The 18,932-nt window shown below is 36.5% G+C and overlaps 1 long non-coding RNA gene across 1 annotated transcript in view; it reads left to right on the forward strand.

Annotated features, from left to right (window-relative positions):
- Positions 1–18,932, forward strand: part of LOC105717293 (uncharacterized) — a 201,973-nt gene that overhangs the window by 22,996 nt on the left and 160,045 nt on the right. The window lies entirely within an intron of this gene.

Genomic DNA, 18,932 nt, shown 5'->3' on the forward strand with positions numbered 1-18,932 from the left:
ATTTAATCCAATTAGTTGGACTCAATTACTTAATTCCCTCTTCAGTAGGGAGAAGGCTTGGAAAGAATTGGAAAAGAGGAACAGTGCAATGTAAGTTGTCTCTCCTGTACAAGTTAGCATTTCCCAACAGAAATTCTACGAAACATCCCACTAATATAAAGTGGATAAGGGTGAAAGGAGAAGATGATTTTAGTATTGCCTAAATAATACATTTGTAATAAATATAGAAACTACTTTTTTAATATATATGACTCTCCAGGCTCAAACTTGCTGAATATCTATGCTTCCCTCCTACTCTTTGTAAAAAAAATAATAATAATAACCATGTTTATATTGAACTTCAGGGAAGATTTCCACATTAGTGGACACAAGTGTCAAATGACTTTAAAATGGAAAGCAAGATGATCCAGAATTTTTAAAATAAAAAAGTACATAAACAGTTATGATAGACCTTAAGGTGGGGACTGTTATGGCTGTGACTAGAGATGAAAAAAAAATAAGATGTTAAAATGTTTGATTGTGAAAAATATATTTTTTTCTATGGTGGTATGCTACCAATAATGGTAACAACATTTATCTATTCCTCTGTGCATGTGATTTTCTAGCTCTTCAAATAAAAAGTGGAGTGTATTTCTTCATCCTTTGAGTTTGGGCTGGCCTTGTTTTAACCAATAGAATGCAGAGGAAGTGAAAGTGGGTCAGTTTTGGCCCAGATTTCAAGAGTCTTACAGCATCTGTTTATGTTCCCTTCACAGCTGCCGATTCCATGTGAAAAAGTCTGGTTTGGCCTGATGCATAAAGAGAGACACATGGGCCAGCCAATTTTTTGACCCTTGCCAACAACCTTCCAACTGCCAGATAAGTGAGCAAGGTCTTGCTAGACCAACCGATCACCAGTGTTCTATCAGCGACCAACAAATATGTGAACAAGCCCAGTAAAGACTGGTTCAATCATTCCTGACTTAAAAACAAACAAATAATATTTTCAGGTGACCTACAGAATAATGAGATACATAAAAGGATGGTGTTTTAGGATATTTAATTTTGGTATGGTTTCTATACTGTAAAAATTAATTGAACATCATCAAACTAACAAATTGTTGTAATATAGGCTGCTTTTAGTCCTGTGTCATCTTAAAATAGTCTTTCCTGTAGATTCCATGTACACATTCCAAGTATTATAGAAATAACCCATATGTAAGATTATTCACAGTTTTATAAATCTCACTTCCTGATGATGTAAGGAAAATGGGAGTGGCCACTTTTTGTTTCTCTATCTCAGCCCTACATAACATTGAGTTCCTTTTCAAGGCAACCTATGCTGACACTTGCTGAAATATGAGGTTCCCAGAATTTTAATATCTTCCAAAGTCTTAGTGGCATGAGCGTCACCTATTTTCTGATTAACTTTACATTTCTAATGAGCTATTATTTTTATTTGCAGTCACCTGTAAATCTACGGATCCTAATAAATGTATACCCAGGGGAGTTACCATGCTCACTCAGATGGTCACCTTTACCTCGGTGGGTCCTAAGTGTTGCAGTATATTGGAATCCACTGGGATCTTTAAAAAAGTTCCTGGCTCCAACTCCCAGACATTCTGATATAAATAACTTAGAGCTCGATCTGGGCATTAGGACTCTTAAAAATCTCCTTCATGTAATCTTAATGTGCAGCAAGGCTTAAAATCTACTGCCTTAGCCGGGCGCGGTGGCTCAAGCCTGTAATCCCAGCACTTTGGGAGGCCGAGGCGGGTGGATCACGAGGTCAAGAGATCGAGACCATCCTGGTCAACATGGTGAAACCCCGTCTCTACTAAAACTACAAAAAAATTAGCTGGGCATGGTGGCGCATGCCTGTAATCCCAGCTACTCAGGAGGCTGAGGCAGGAGAATTTCCTGAACCCAGGAGGCGGAGGTTGCGGTGAGCCGAGATCGTGCCATTGCACTCCAGCCTGGATAACAAGAGCAAAAAACTCCGTCTCAAAAAAAAAAAAAAAACTACTGCCTTTAGCTCAGTCTGTGCCTCTAAAACCCAGCTGCATCACTAGACCATTAGCTAAGGCAGGGAGCTTTCTCAAAGAGTGGCAGGTATGTATGTGTGTTTCATTCCAGATAAATTAACCCATATGTTTTAAAAACTTTTTATTGTACTTTAAGTTCTGAGATACATGTGCAGAATGTGCAGGCTTGTTACATAGGTGTACACATGCCATGGTGGTTTGCTGCACCCATCAACCTCTACATTAGGTATTTCTCCTAATGCTATCCCTCCCCTAGACCCCCACCTCCTGACTGGTCCTGGTGTGATATTCCCCTCCCTGTTCCCATATGTTCTCATTGTTCAACTCCCACTTATGAGTGAGAACATGTGGATTTGGTTTTCTGTTCCTGTGTTAGTTTGCTGAGAATGATGGTTTCCAGCTTCATCCTTGTCTCTGCAAAGGACATGAACTCATCTTTTTTATGGCTGCATAGTATTCCATGGTGTCTATGTGTCAAATTTTCTTTATGTAGTTTAACATTGATGGGCATTTGGGTTGGTTCCAAGTCTTTGCTATTGTGAATAGTGCTGCAATAAACATATGTGGGCATGTATCTTTATAGTAGAAATGATTTATAATCCTTTGGGTATATACCCAGTAATGGGATTGCTGGGTCAAATGGTATTTCTAGGTCTAGATTCTTGAGGAATCACCACTCTGTCTTCCAGAATGGTTGAAATAATTTACACTCCCACCAACAGTGTAAAAGCATTCCTATTTCTCCACATCCTCTCCAGCTTCTGTTATTTCCTGACTTTTTAATGATTGCCATTCTAACTGGCGTGAGATGGTATCTCATTGTGGTTTTGATTTGCATTTCTCTAATGACCAATGATGTTGAGCTTTTGTTTATATGTTTGCTGGCCACATAAATGCTCTCTTTTGCGAAGTGTCTGTTGATATCCTTTGCCCACTTTTTGACAGGGTTGTTTTTTTCTTGTAAATTTGTTTAAGTTCCTTATAGATTCTGGATATTAGACCTTTGTCAGATAAATAGATTGCAAAAATTTTCTACCATTCTGTAGGTTGCCTGTTCACTCTGATGATAGTTTCTTTTGCTGTGCAGAAGCTCTTTAGTTGAATTAGGTCTCATTTGTCAATTTTGGCTTTCTGTTGCCATTGCTTTTGGTGTTTTAGTTATGAAGTCTTTGCCCAGGCCTATGTCCTAAATGCTATTGCCTAGGTTTTCTTCTAGGGTTTCTTTGGATTTAGGTCTTATGTTTAAGTCTTTACCATCTTGAGTTAACTTTTGTATAAGGTGCAAGGAAGGGGTTCCATTTCAGTTTTCTGCATATGACTAGGCAGTTTTTCCAAAACCATTTATGAAATAGGAATCCTTTCCCCATTTCTTGTTTTTGTCAGGTGTGTCAAAGATCAGATGAGTGTAGATGTGTGGTGTTATTTCTGAAGTCTCTGTTCTGTTCCCTTGGTCAATATATCTGTTTTGGTACCAGTACCATACTGTTTTGGTTACTGTAGCCTTGTATAGTTTGAAGTCAGATAGCATGATGCCTCCATCTTTTTTTTTTCCTTAGGATTGTCTTGGCTATACAGGATTTTTTTTTATAACCTGAGCTGAATACTCTTGGACATTTAGATTATAGTAGGCAGAAGAGAAAGCAGCTATCTACTTTATAATGCTCTCTCTTCCATAAAACATTTGATTAATGACCACCCTTTTTATCTACCATTGAATGCTACATTTTAACCCACATAGGAAGGTGGGTCATCTCTATTGACCATGAAAACTTGACACCATACTCATAATTAACAGCAGCAAAGATTGTAAACAAGATACATCTTTCTGCTTAATAAAGAGCACCTGCTGTTATAGTCATTTGTTTGCTTGAATATTCTTCAGTCCAAAACTATATCTAGCAATAAAACTCCAGCTGACATCTAACTTCTCAACAATAATACTACTGGGTTTTTGATGTTTTTTAATTCACACAGCTCTTTAGTTAAAAATTAAGTGAAGACCTTTTTCATTTCACTACTTTTAATATCTGAAAGCTATTTTTATCTCTTTTTGTCTTAAAATTGAAGATTCTTTGCTGAAAAGTTTATTTCACAGCACAAAAAAATGTTAAGTATTATTAAGAAACTAATGCTCAGCAGCTCCGTAGGCACAGATACTAACCCCTAGGAATATCTGTGCACCACCCCTCCCTACATGTCTGTAAATGAAAGGGCATGGGTGTCTTCTTTTCCATATCTGTTACTCAATTTATAGCAATGGTACTGTGCCCAAATATCATACAACATGAGGTACTCTTGTTTTCATGAGATCTGGTTGAAAAACAAACTTAGCTTTTTGACTTCTCTAGTTAATCTAAACTTCAGTTTGCTTGTACTGTATTAATTGGAGATGACCCAAGGAACAAATGGAGAATTTTTTTTTTTTTTTTTGAGATGGAGTCTCCCTCTATTGTCTAGGCTGGATCCAGTGCAATGGCGCGATCTCGGCTCACTACAACCTTCACCTCTAGGGTTCAAGCGATTCCCCTGCCTCAGCCTCGGAGTAGCCGGGATTACAGGCATGCACCATCACACCCGGCTAACAAATGGAGGGTTTTATACACCAGGAAATGATCACATTATAGATAAGGGCAAATATTTTATTGCAAATGCTACTAAGGAAGTTAATGAGAATATGGTGTAATTTCTTTCTTCAGAGATGTTTGCAAACTGAATAGGTTATTCCTTACTTTTCAAATTCTGTTTGAGAAGCTTTAATATGCTGACTTGATAGGTCAGAAAATAGCAAAATTACATGGTTGGTGAAGACATGGCCCCTTTATAGATTTTTTTGTTTGTTTTTCATTGCTGGCTTCATATAGTGCCTGGGAAACTTCAGGACATTTTGCTCCTTCCATTTGAACTTTATGGCAATTTCTGGTACTTTGCTCACTAATTTTCAGAAGATGGCTCCTTGCTGTCTTTGGCTGAAAACATGAATTGTCTTCTTATTGCTTCAGCTCCTGGGTTCCACTGTTCGAGTCCACTCTCAGCTCCTGATATGACAGAGTCTCTCTCACACTCAGGATCCTCTGTGCTCCCACAGAACCATGTCCAATTCCCTTCTATAAATTGCATTTGATCCTTAACAAGTGTTTAGTAAGCAGAATTTTAGCACCATTCCTGTGAATACGTATGTTACATAACAAAGGACTTTGCAAACATAACTAAGGTTATAGTCATTAATATCTGGAGATTATCCTCAATTTTCTGGTTGGGCCTCTAATCACATGAATCTTTAAAGGCAGAGAACTTTCCCTGGATTCAGGGAATTTCAGCTGAAAGGAAATCAGATACAGTCAAGTATCACAATTTCTCAGTTCTCCATTAATACTTTAAACACTGAAGAGGAAACAGGACAGGGAATATAGGTGGCTTAAGGGCTTAAAGGTCTTCCAGCTAACAGCCAGCAAGAAAATAAGGTCCTTAGCCCTGCAATCACAGGAACTGAATTTTGTCAAATAACATGAATGATCTTAGAAGTGGAATCTCCTACAGAGCTACCAGGTAAGAACACAAGGCTACCAATGCCTTGATTTTGGCTTCATGAGAGACTCTAAGCAGAGTACCCAGTCAAGCCCATCTGGATTTCTGACAGAATTGTTAGAAAATGTGTGTGTTGTTTTAAGGTGCAAAGACTGTGCTAATTTATTATGGCAAAATAGAAAACTAATGAAGAATGATATGTGACTTTATGTAGAGGCTAGTAAATTGGTCATCTTTCACTTACAACTTTGTAACAGTTAACTACATTACTCCTGTGTATGGTGCAAGCTCTATGCTATTACTAATGCTTTCTTAAAATAATCTTTTATTATTGCTATGTGTTAAGGCTTTCATACCTATTTACTGAATGAGAACCAGATCCAAGCCCTTCATTTGACTTCTGTGGTCAAAATCTTTTCCTCTTTTATGAGCATGAGAGACTTGCTGCTAACTTATGTAAAACAGAAAGGGAATTGACGCAGTACCACAGTGTTGAAAATAATGATAGATTAACACAAAGGAAAGCAGAAAGAAAGAAACAGGCCAGGTTTTAGGTAACACAGTTTCAACTGATAGATGCAGCCACACCAAAACTCGTCTTTTATTTTCAAGATCATTTGGATTAGTTTTTCTGTCACATACAACACAATGTTTTAATTGATATATAAACATCTCTAAAATTGGTTTATAAGTAGTATTAACTAAACTAAACACCAAACTCTAAATCCCTCTTACATCACGTATTATTTTAGTCATAGGTATGCGTTACACTGATTACAACTTAGATTTTCTGATATATCACCATGACGCCAGAAACAAGATCTAATGCACATCATCAATGCTGTTGAAGTGGTACTGAATTTGCATTGACTAAGCAGTTAAGAACAACTAAAGAAGAAAAATAAAGTAATAATAATTTAAGGGTTTGTTTTCCTCTTGAAGACTACAGTACACTTTATAAACACTGAGAGTCACTTTCAGTTTCCAGTGTTAGAAAATGAGACCTGGCCTGGCACAGTTGTTCAGGCCTGTAATCCCAGCAGTTTGGGAGGCCAAGGCAGGTGGATCACCTGAGATCAGGAGTTTGAGACCAGTCTGGCCAACATGGTGAAACCCCATCTCTACTAAAAATACAAACATTAGCTGGGCCTGGTGGTGCGCGCCTATAATCCCAGCTACTCGGGAGGCTGAGGCAGGAGAATTGCTTGAACCTGGGAGGCAGAGGTTTCAGTGAGCCTAGATTGTGCCACTGCATTCCAGCCTGGGTGACAGAGCAAGACTTTATCTCAAAAAAAAAAAAAAAAAAAAAGGAAAATGAGACTTAATGAGTCATACATATGACATGATACAGACATAATAGAAACAAAAGGAAAAAAGGATATTCGTAAGTTTTATTTTACTTTTTGGTAATGTTTACTGTATTCAAATTGATGAATAAAATGCTACTTGTTTGGTAGAAAAACATTTTGCATATCAAAGAAAATATCACCACATTAGTCACGGTGGCTATTTCATTATGTGTAACTGGATACCAAATAATTTTGCGGGGAATCTATTTCAAGGCATACAAAAACCTTGTCTTAAAAAATAAAGTCAGTGCTACCTTTGACTTGAATTCAGACTAGATAAGTATTTGACCACAAATTAACTGAAGGACATATTTTTAAAAAATATTTATTTTTACATTGTCATGTAATTGTACATATTTATGGGATACAATTTTATGTTTTGATACATATCTATATTATAAAATAATCCAACCAGAGTAGTTAATGTATTCACCACCTGATGCATTTACCATTTCTTTGTGGTGAGAAACTTTAAGAGCTTCTCTTTTAGCTATTTTCTAATATACACTATTTTATTGTTGACCATAGTCACCCTACTGTGCAATAGAACACCAGAATGCAATCCTCCTATCTAACTGTAGCTTTGTATCCATTGATGAACCTCTCCCCATCTTCCCTCTTCCTCTCCACCTCTCAATTTCTCTCTGGTAACCACTGTTCTACTCTCTGCTTCTATAATATCAACTTTTCTGCTGTTGGTGGTTTTGGGTTATCTTTTCTTTAAGATTCCACATGAGTGAGGTCCTGTGGTATTTGTCTTTTGGTGTCTGGTTCATTCTGCTTAACATGATGTCCCCTAGGTTCATCTATGTTGTGCAAATGACAGGATTTCATTCCTGTTTATAGTTGCATAATGAATATTTCATTATGTGGCTATACCACATTTTCTTTATCCATTCATCTATTGTCACACATTGAGGTTGATTCCATATCTTGGCTATTGGGAATAGTACTGTAATGAAAATGGGAGCACAGATATCTATCTGACATACTAACTTCATTTTATCTGGACATATACCCAGTAGTGGTATTGCTGAGTCATAAGATAGTTCTACTATTAATTTTTAAAGAAATCTCCATACTGTTTTTCATAATGGCTATTCTAGTTTACAATCTCACCAACAGGGTGTGTTCCTTTTCTTCCACATCCTCAAACCAACACTTGCTTTCTTTTGCCTTTTTGATAATAACCATTCTAACTGGAATGAAGTGTATCTCATTGCAGTTCTGATTTGCTTTTTTCTGATAATTAGTGATGTGGGATATATCTAAATAATTCAATGAATACAGGATATTTAGAGACCTAGATTCATATTTATATTTGCATTTTCAAATCCTATAATTCACGTGGAAATAAAGTCTGTGAATTTATTCCTTGCAGGAGCCTAGGATTTGAAGACCAAATTATCCAGCCTGTGTTTACATACTGTCCACATTTGCCATTTAAGTCACCATTTTAGCTGCTGCTTGGTTGTAGAGCACTGAGTGTATCTAATATATGCTACAGTGGAGTGGTAAATATATATTAATATGTACTTATTGAAATGATTACAGATGTATTATGATTTAACATACAGCTCTATTGATAACAAATCAGAGAAAAAACACTAAGGGGTATATTGTAGAGTGTTAGACATTTTATCCCTACCAAGGGATGGAATGCATCAATAATATCTGGGTGGTGATATATGAATTTTTGTAATGAAATAAATTACTGCCAGATAATATATCAAGTAACTGTCAGTTTATTTTCTAAAGAATGTTTAAGTTCATATTTTTAAATATACAGTGAAATATAGTCCAGTCTTTTACATCTATAACAAATGGAAATTTTAAACATTCAGATAAAGCCAATTTATGTTGCCAGTACTGTTGAGCACTTTCCATGTCTGGGCAGATGCTCTTATTTGAAAGGACGCTTTTATTTTAGGCATAGTTTCTTTTCTCTCTGAATTCTACCAGTCTGCCAATGAGTCTTTGTTTAAAACATCACAGCTCATGCCTGTAGCCATGGCTGTCACAGATAGAGGTCTGTAACCAATTGGATTTTACTAAGCCACGGTCTTAATGACTCAATTCTATCTTTTGAGGCAGTGATTCCTTTGAATATATTGATAATGTCTAACATTTTTGAATTGTGGAGCGAGAAGATATGGAAATTAATTTATCTCCTTCTTCTTTTAGACAGGTAAAATTCTAAACTCCTTGGAAGAGAGTCTTTAAAAAATTTTAAAGACATAGACCTCACAACTTTGGCTGTCTGTGTTTAATTACTCTTGACTAGTGGTAATCCAGAAGAGAAGTCTTTTTATGTATACAACCAAAATGTTTTCTATGACTTTTTATATTTCTGACATACTAGAAATAAAAACAAAAAAAACAAAACAAGCATTTGCTTCAAGTCACCACTCGGAGCTTTATACTTTAGTTAAAAATCCCATCTTTTTTTATATATTTCTGGTGATACACATTTTTTAATGCTTATGAACTTGTAATATTGGTTTTATAGAATTTAACATAGAAGTGTCAGCAGAAAACATGTTAGACTGACGATATGTTTTCAGTATATAAGACACATTATTATTATTGTAAATAAAAATACATCATTGTATTATAGTGCCTAAAAAGTTCAAAAAGGGATTTACATTCAAATGAGATCATATACACTCTCTCTCTGATTCTCTCACAGTTATTTTTATTAACATATTTTAGCTAGGAAAGAATAACAAACAAAATAGCTGATACAGTAGATGAATTAAGAAAGATTTTATGTCCTTAGAAGTGAATTTGGCCAGGCGAGGTGGCTCAGGCCTGTAATCCCAGTACTTTGGGAGGCTGAGGCGGGTGCATCATGAGGTCAGGATATCAAGACCATCCTAGCCAACATGGTGAAACCCCATCTCTACTAAAAATACAAAAATTAGCTGGGCGTGGTTGCATGTGCCTGTAGTTCCTGCTACTCAGGAGGCTGAGGCAGGAGAATTGCTTGAACCCAGGAGGCGGAGGTTGCAGTGAGCCAAGATCATGCCACTGCACTCCAGCGTGGTGCCTGGGGACAGAGCAAGACTCTGTCTCAAAAAAAAAAATGCAAAAAGGAGCTTTATTCTATTGAATATTATTAATTTCCTTCCATTATTTGCTCTTATGCCTTAACAATGTCACTATATGACTGATTCACTTATTTGAAATCCAATCTGATTTCCTTTTCTTCATAGCTTTTCCCAGTTCTTACTACAGGAAGGCCTGTTTTTATAACTTATTATAACTTTTTTTTCTGTTTTTTTTTTTTTTTTTAATTTAAATCAAAAGAGTACTACCTTCAATCTACCCATTTAAATCTCAATCCTTTTATTTTCCAATTTGTCAGAACTATCTTGTCTTGGGTTATGAGTCATAAAAGATCAGGAAGTGAACATCAGGTGCACAATGAGCTAGGGGACAGAAACTTAGTCTAGTTTGGCAAACTCAGAAATGTATTTTGGTCTGGTGGGCAGAGATTTAGCATGGCAAAGGCTATAATTATTTCATTGTTATTATCATGTGTATTTATTATTTTAAAGGACATATTCACTTACAAAATATCACTCACTGAAATTTAATGCAGGACAGTCAAGGGGAAGCATGCTGTGACTAATATGCACATGAGGAAAACATAGGTTAAAAAAAGGACACAGGCTAATTCAAGAATTTAGCCTTGTACAGAGCAAGAATAGAACTGGTGGTCTATATTTAATTTATGCATTTAATTAAATAGTCCAAATCTCCTAGAAGAAGACAATAGTATAGGTAAGACATTAGAGTTGCTCCTAGCTATGTCCTTGAAGGCAGATCTTTATCCATCTAATTTCTGTGGAGTAATGATCTTAATTTCCTATGTTGCTGATATGACCGTAATTTGGAAAGTTATCGAAGACCATCATCAAATTGAGATTGATTATATCTCTCATCTTTTTCTGTCTGTTGTTCATTTATTTATCTCAAAAGATGCTAACATAGATTACTGCTCTACAGCTGAGTCTAAGAATGCTCTGAAACTTTTGCGTGCATCAAACTCCTGAGAGTTTGTAAAAACATACATTTCTAGGTTCTACCTTACATTTCCAATTTAGCAGGTAGAGGCTGGAAATTTGCATTTCTAATCATTTCTAAGTGATAGTGATGCTACTGATTTGAGGCTACACTTTGAGAATCATTACTCTAGGCCACTACTATTGTCAGTTGAATTTGTATTATATGAACACAGTACTTTAATGCAAAAGCAATGGTGTTTATATTCATTATATGGCTTTGAATACTGTAATGCACAAGGCAAGTGGAATATGTCTATAATTTTACTGAACCAGCTTTACTAGGAGGGATCTTCTAGCTAGTCACTAAAGATATTCACTTGGAAAGGTATGACAAAAGATTAAGCTCTAACAAATGAAAAACTACATTGTCCAATTATTTCCTGGCTCAGCTGTTGACAACTTATTTGCTAATGCTTAATAATTCAGTTGTTGGAATATTAATGAGAGCCATACTTTTCCGAAGAAAAATGGTGATTATTATTCAGAGGCATCGTAGTAATGAATAATATCCTGTAGCAGCCAATTATATAAGAAGTCAAAGAATGTTGGCCATTCATATTAGGGCATTGATTTCATGTCCTGTAAACTATTTTACTAATTATCATTTTTCTCAGCTGGGCATTTGATAAGAACTGAGGAGTACATAATTGGAGATTAAGTTTCCTCAAGGATCTGAAGAACTGATATCCTGTATTGCTGATTAAACATAAAACACTCTGTTCTAAAAACTAGCAGTAGGGGTCGGCAGTCTCTTGCCAAACCTAAGAAATTATGCTAACAGAATTCAGAAATATCCAATGATATAATTCTAAATCTTCATGTCCTCTGTTGTGCTTTAATGATGGAGAAAATGATTAATAATGTTTTTCTCTGGACTGATATAGCAACCTGAATCTATAATTCTGTGACAGGCTTGACACACTTTAAAAGAAAAATCCTGTTTACATACTTCTTCTCAATTAGATTCAAGATGGAACTTCTATTGTTTATATTATTTTCTCTAGTATGTGACTCCTAGTAAATATTCAGTAAGTGTTTGTTGAACTGCTGATCAGAAAGCTTCACTGAAGCTTTCATATAAATGAACCTTAGAAGATGGGATTTTAATTTTCACAGTTATCAGTTAATTTCATCTCTGAGTATATGCTGAGACCATAAAACAAAATGATCCATTTCCATAAGGGAGCCATATCACTTTGTAGTCACTCCACGTTGATTTCTCAGTCTGACTTCCCAGCTGTGATTTTGCACACAGCTTTCCTATGGAAATATATTGGTTAAAAACAACCTTCCAGAAGCACAAGCTGTATGATTTCAGGTCATATGACAGATTTAGAAAGCATTAATTATTCTTTTCTAATTGCAAAGGATTAATATCTAGGTAGCTGAGTTTAGAAAAAGTGTGCTGAATGAGAGGCAACCTCCTGAAATAAGACTGTGCAGCTCTCAGTGGGGGCTGCCTGACACGTCTCACAACAGTGGCATCATCAGCTATAATCACATCACCCAGATCATTTAAATGATGCCAAACTTTAAGTCAGGGAAAAGGAGCCATACTCAGCATGCCTCTGGAAATTGCTGTCTTTTTAATAAAAAAAAAATTATAACTCAATAGAGACTTTTATCTCTGGAATTAAATGTGCTAAAATTTTATATATCTGTAATACTGTGAAGGAATATTCTTTCCATCTTATGGATAGACTTGCAAAAGCTAAGTCAGATTCACAAGTAGAAACTGATTTGGCCCCAAATATATGTGTGTCCTATTGAAGTCAGATCCCTTAAACCTTAACTAGTCAAACTACTCATAAAAGACAAAAAACAAAAACAAAAAAAACCCTCATATAATTAGACATCTGCTTATCTCTCCAATCACGTATTTTATTATTCCTCATCTTGATTACGTTTCTGAAGACACAATGGCCATGGGTCACACAAATCATTCTATCATCTGGGCTAGGCAGGCTCAGCTGATCTTGGCTAGGATTTTTCCTGCATCAGCTGGTGAGTTGGATGGAGAGCTGGCTAGTTAGTCCAGGACGACTTCCCTCAATATCTAGTGGTTAGCTGGTTGTTGCATGGGATAATGCTGGTGTCTGGACCATATGTTTCTCATTATCCTGCAGGTTAATCTGGTCTCATTCCAAAAGAGCTATTGGAAGCACATGAAAGCTTTCAAGACTCAGCTACAGAACTGGCACAGTCATGTCTGCCATATTCTTCTATTGAAACAAATCTCAGAGCAACCCATAGTCCAAAGGTGGGCAAATAAACCATACGTATTGATGAAATGAACTCATAATTATATTGCAAAGAACATTGTTAGAGAGAGAGCTTAAGAATTGGGGCAATGTTTGTGTTAGATCCACCATATCACCTTATCTTATTTTTTTCATGGTATTTATCACTCCCTGAAGTGATAGCTTTTGTTTTTAATTTGATAAGTATCGGCTTTTTGCTCACATGAATATAAACTCCATGAAAAGAGGAATCCTGTCTTTTTATAATCTGTGTTTCTGCAGGGTCTAAAGCATTGTTTGTCAGGTGGTTATTAAAACTTGTAATGATTGAATAGATAAATGAGCTCACTGGTACCACATTATACACCATATGTATATTTCTAATTATTTTAAATCTCTATTGTTTTTGATAAATACACAAAAGGATAGTCATTTTTGCCTCAAAAGAGAAATTATCTATAGAGTAGAGTCCTGTAGGAGCTGATAAAGTAATCTATGAAAGGAAATGCAAATATGTATGTGTTTCTCATTAGACTTCCTAAGCTGATTGCACCTGGTCATACTCCTTTTTTTTTTTTCAGTCTATGAGCAAAAATCTCTTTCCATGCTTCATATAACTGCAGCCTCTCAGAATTCAGGAAACTAATGGGAAAAAGCCTTAATGAATAAAAACAATCTTTAGGTCATGAACAACAACGTACAACCAGACATGGCAGCCAGAAAAGAGCTGAAGCCTCGAAAGAAGCAGCAGTTCAGGACTAACCAGCAATATTAGACACTGAGACATGTTATTTTGGGGTATGTATCAATGTGGAACAAGGGAAAGGACACTGCTGTATTTGAGCAACAACTGCATGCAACGTGCTTTTCTGGACGTTTTGCACACTTCATTTCCTCCTCACAACAAAATGTATTATTATGCCAACTTTGAAGATAAGGCGCTAAGAGAAGTTAATTTGCCAAGTACTACTTAGCTTGGAAGAAGTAAAACAGGGACTTAATCCCAAGGCCTCCTGTTTTACTATGTTCCAGGAACTAGAAAGTTAAAAATAAGAGTGGTAAGCTATATAAGAAGCATGCTAATTTATTTCTTGTCAGAGAGAGATAATCTTTTAGTGATATTAACTTAAAAGTGTAGCTAGATATAGATAAACAGTCCATCCTAAGATATATAGAATCAAATGAGTTTGTAGAATATAGCAATCTGAATCAATAGAATCAGGATAACACCTACAATTAGTAATGGAATTGACCCAAATGTCTGTTCATCTTAAAACAGGGTCTTAGAAACCTGAAACCTTAACATTATAAGGTGCTACTATTTGTAATGGTGATAATCACGAATCATAGTGTCATGTTGGTAAAACAAAATAAACAAGCAATGCGGGGGCTCACTGAGAACTTCAGTATCATAGTCTAAAGGAAGCTCAGACGGGACAATACATTATGAGGTAGTTCAAAACGTGAGGCAATGAGAGAGAAAACCAATGACTCTGACTCCCAATACTACGGTGGCAGCAATCCTTAAAAGCAGTACTCCTCAAAATAATGATGTGTCCAAAAATCACCTGGGGATTCTGTGAAAATGTAGTTTTCATTCAATACATTTGGGTCAGACCCCAAAACACTGCATTTCTTTTTTTTTTTTTTTTCATTAGTTCAGTCCTGTTTTATTCTGTTCTGTTCTGTTCTATTCTATTCCATTCTAATTTTTTTTTAATCGCATTTTAGGTTTTGGGGTACATGTGAAAAACATGCAAGATTGTTGCATAGGTGCATACGTGGCAATGTGATTTGCTGCCTTCCTCCCCTTCACCTATATCTGGCATTTCTCCCCATGCTATCTCTCCCCAACTCCCCACCCCACACTGTTCCCCCTCACTTCCCCCCAACAGACCCCAGTGTATAGTGCTCCCCTCCCTGTGTCCATGTGTTCCCATTGTTCAATACCCGTCTATGAGTGAGAACATGCGATGTTTGATTTTGTGTCCTTGTGTCAGTTTGCTGAGAATGATGGTTTCCAGGTTTGTCCATGTCCCTACAAAGGACGCGAACTCATCGTTTTTGATGGCTGCATAATATTCCATGGTGTATATGTGCCACATTTCTCCTGTCCAGTCTATCATCGATGGGCATTTGGGTTGGTTCCAGGTCTTTGCTATTGTAAACTGTGCTGCAATGAACATTTGTGTGCATGTGTCCTTATAGTAGAACGATTTATAATCCTTTGGATATATACTCAGTAATGGGATTGCTGGGTCAAATGGAATTTCTATTTCTAGGTCCTTGAGGAATCGCCACACTGTCTTCCACAATGGTTGAACTAATTTACACTCCCACCAACAGTGTAAAAGTGTTCCTATTTCTCCACATCCTCTCCAGCATCTGTTGTCTCCGGATTTTTTAATAATCACCATTCTAACTGGCGTGAGATGGTATCTCAATGTAGTTTTGATTTGCATTTCTCTAATGACCAGTGATGATGAGCATTTTTTCATATGCTTGGTACCAAACAGAGATATAGACCAATGGAACAGAACAGAGGCATCAGAGGCAACACAACATATCTACAACCATCCGATCTTTGACAAACCTGATAAAAACAAGCAATGAGGAAAGGATTCCCTGTTCAATAAGTGGTGTTGGGAAAACTGGCTAGCCATATGCAGAAAGCAGAAACTCGACCCCTTCCTGACATCTTACACTAAAATTGACTACAGATGGATTAAAGACTTAAACATAAGACCTAACACCATAAAAACCCTAGAAGGAAACCTAGGCAAAACCATTCAGGACATAGGCGTAGGCAAGGACTTCATGACCAAAACACCAAAAGCATTGGCAACAAAAGCCAAAATAGACAAATGGGACCTAATCAAACTCCACAGCTTCTGCACGGTGAAAGAAACAGTCAATAGAGTGAATCGGCAACCAACAGAATGGTAAAAAATTTTTGCAGCCTACCCATCTGACAAAGGGCTGATATCCAGAATTTACAATGAACTAAAACAGATTTACAAGAAAAAAACAAGCCCATTCAAAAGTGGGCAAAGGACATGAACAGATACTTTACAAAAGAAAACACTGCATTTCTAACAAGTTCCATTTGAAGCCAGTGTTGCTGTTCCAAGAAACACATTTTGAGTGTCAAGAGCCTATTTGTCAACAGAAGTATTTCCATATAATTACAGGGCTTCTAATAAGTGAAAAACAAATTTTCATGACTGGAAACCTCTTCCTCTGACACACACAAATACACACAATTACACACATACACACAACTCTCATGCTCACACATACATTTTCCCTCACACATATACAACTACATGCATGTATTTTATCAAAATATATGACAAAAACATGCAGTTGGATCTAAAAATAATAAAAATACTACTCCATCCACCCAGTGAACTGAAATTGGTAATCTATACCAGAATGAGACCTGACTTGTTTGGAAAATACACAGGTTATATGGTTAACTTCCATTGTTGGTAGCAGAATATATTATATTTACATTTTTATTATTAACAAAAATTTTTTGTTTCCAGTGTACTTTTATTTGGATGGAGGATTCATAATATTGAGTTTCAGTCAGAGGAGGAACACATACCTTTTGATCTGATACCCAAATGGCTTCCTGACTAAAGACTTTTAAATCATGAGTTCCAGACTGATTATAGCTTGCAAGGTTGATGTCTACAAATAATTCTGTCTTTTGTTTTTACCAGTTAAAATAAATATTTTAAACTTAAGTTTTCTCCTGTGTTTTAGGATCTAAAAGGAAAGTAATCAAGCCAAGATTAATAAAGAGAAATTAAAGGCGGTTTAGAGAAATAATATCCTATCTAAAAGCCTTGGAAATGAGTTATAAAATACTAAAAGAACATCTTTTGATTGAGCTTTGAGCCAAAAGGTATTATTAACTTGATTAATGTACACCAATTATTGTTTTCAGAAGCATCCAAGAAACACTTTTGCTCTATGCAAAGTGCAAAAATATATGTAGTAAGCTTGATGGTGGTTAGAAAGGATTAGAGCTGACTACTTAGCATGAGAGTCCTTCAACAGTGAAACAGGCTATGCATGGTACTCACATTTTCTTTAGTTATAAAAAAGTAAAGCATATTAAATTTATCTCAGAGAGAAAATTTTATGGTAAAGATTCAAGGGGACAGAAGAAAAATTGGGATTGCTGAACAGATAGGATTCCCACAAGAAAAGTTCCCACAAAATCCAGGCAAAGTTTATCATTAGGAAGTAACTCTAACAGTCAGCCAACACAGACCCTAGCAGCTGCCATCACAGAAGCAAGCTTCCAACGAGCCCTGTTCTCCCCTGTGACATTATCGACATTTCACTATTTTCTACTCCTGCTTGTTATTGCTTCGGTCCTTGACAATTTTGAACCTTCCTATGCATAACTTTAAAAAGAAACTTTTTGCAAGAATATAATCTCTGATTTGGTGAATGATGCCATCCTGCTGAAGAATAGCCAGTCACCAATTAGGCAGCCTAATAACCAGTAGCCCTTGGGGCAGACACCCACCATCGACCAAATAAGCTAAGCCAAGTTGAGGAGCACAGATGGTCAACTTTTCTCAGAAGGGACTGTGGGCATATCAATCACCCAAAGCATAATAAGCTGTTCTGCAGCTTTTAGAGGACTATCTTTTGAGTCTGTCAAAAATAAGGCTGCCAGTGCATAGCCTGGGATAAATTGGAGGAGCTTCACGGAAAAGAAACAGTTTGACACTATTGAAGTCCCTTTCAATTCCATCTCAGTGATTGTGAGAAGGAGCGAGAAGTCCATATAATAAAAGAAAATGTATTGAAAGGATCCCATTGAAAGTAGGTTGGGTTTTTTTTTGTTTTGTTTTTGTTTTTTTTTAATTTGAGATCGAGTCTTGCTCTATTTCCTACACTACAGTGCAGTGGCATAATATCGGTTCACCACAACCTCCACTTTCCAGTTTCAAGTGATTCTCCTGCCTCAGCCTCCCTAGTAGCTGGGATAACAGATGCCCTCCATCACACCCGGCTAATTTTTATATTTTTAGCAGAGACAGGTTTTCACCACGTTGGCCAGGATGGTCTCGGTCTTTTGACCTCATGATCCACCCGCCTCGGCCTCCCAAAGTGCTGGGACTACAGGCGTGAGCCACTGTGCCCGGCCGAAAGTAGAATTCTTAATTAAGGCAAAAACTTACTTCAGTGTTATAAAGAAATGCATGCCTTATCGGGAGCACAGTCAAGCTTAACTGAAGATAACTTTTGAAGTTACCCAGAACAGTCTATTACCTTTCAAATGAAATACATTAAGGTGCAGAAGTTCTAATACGTGTGTCTAATGGCAAGCAAGCATTCATGCCAAAGTCAGTTGTTATTTGTTTATTCATTCAAAAAAAGAGAGTTTATTCAGATTTACTGGGCACAAGGAACTAAGGAAAAAATACAATCCCTGCTTTCTAGCGGGTTTACTGTTTACAATCATAATCACAGAAGAGTATGGGCTTCCCAGATACATGATGTGGGTTGGAGTCTTGTTTCTGCAATTCATTGGTACTGACATTGAGAAAGTTATTTAACCTCTCTAGTTCCTGGTCTTCTCATCTGTAAAGACAATGTTATATGCTTCATGAGTATTGTGAAATTAAAGTAGATATTCATTGAAGTGCTTTGTATAGAGTCTGTAACAGAGAAGGTGTTTGGTCTATGTAAGCTATT

Source organism: Aotus nancymaae, unplaced genomic scaffold (assembly GCF_030222135.1).
Source record: "Aotus nancymaae isolate 86718 unplaced genomic scaffold, 86718_ANA_hifiasm-v0.15.2.pri h1tg000059l, whole genome shotgun sequence".
Taxonomy (NCBI): Eukaryota; Metazoa; Chordata; class Mammalia; order Primates; family Aotidae; genus Aotus; species Aotus nancymaae.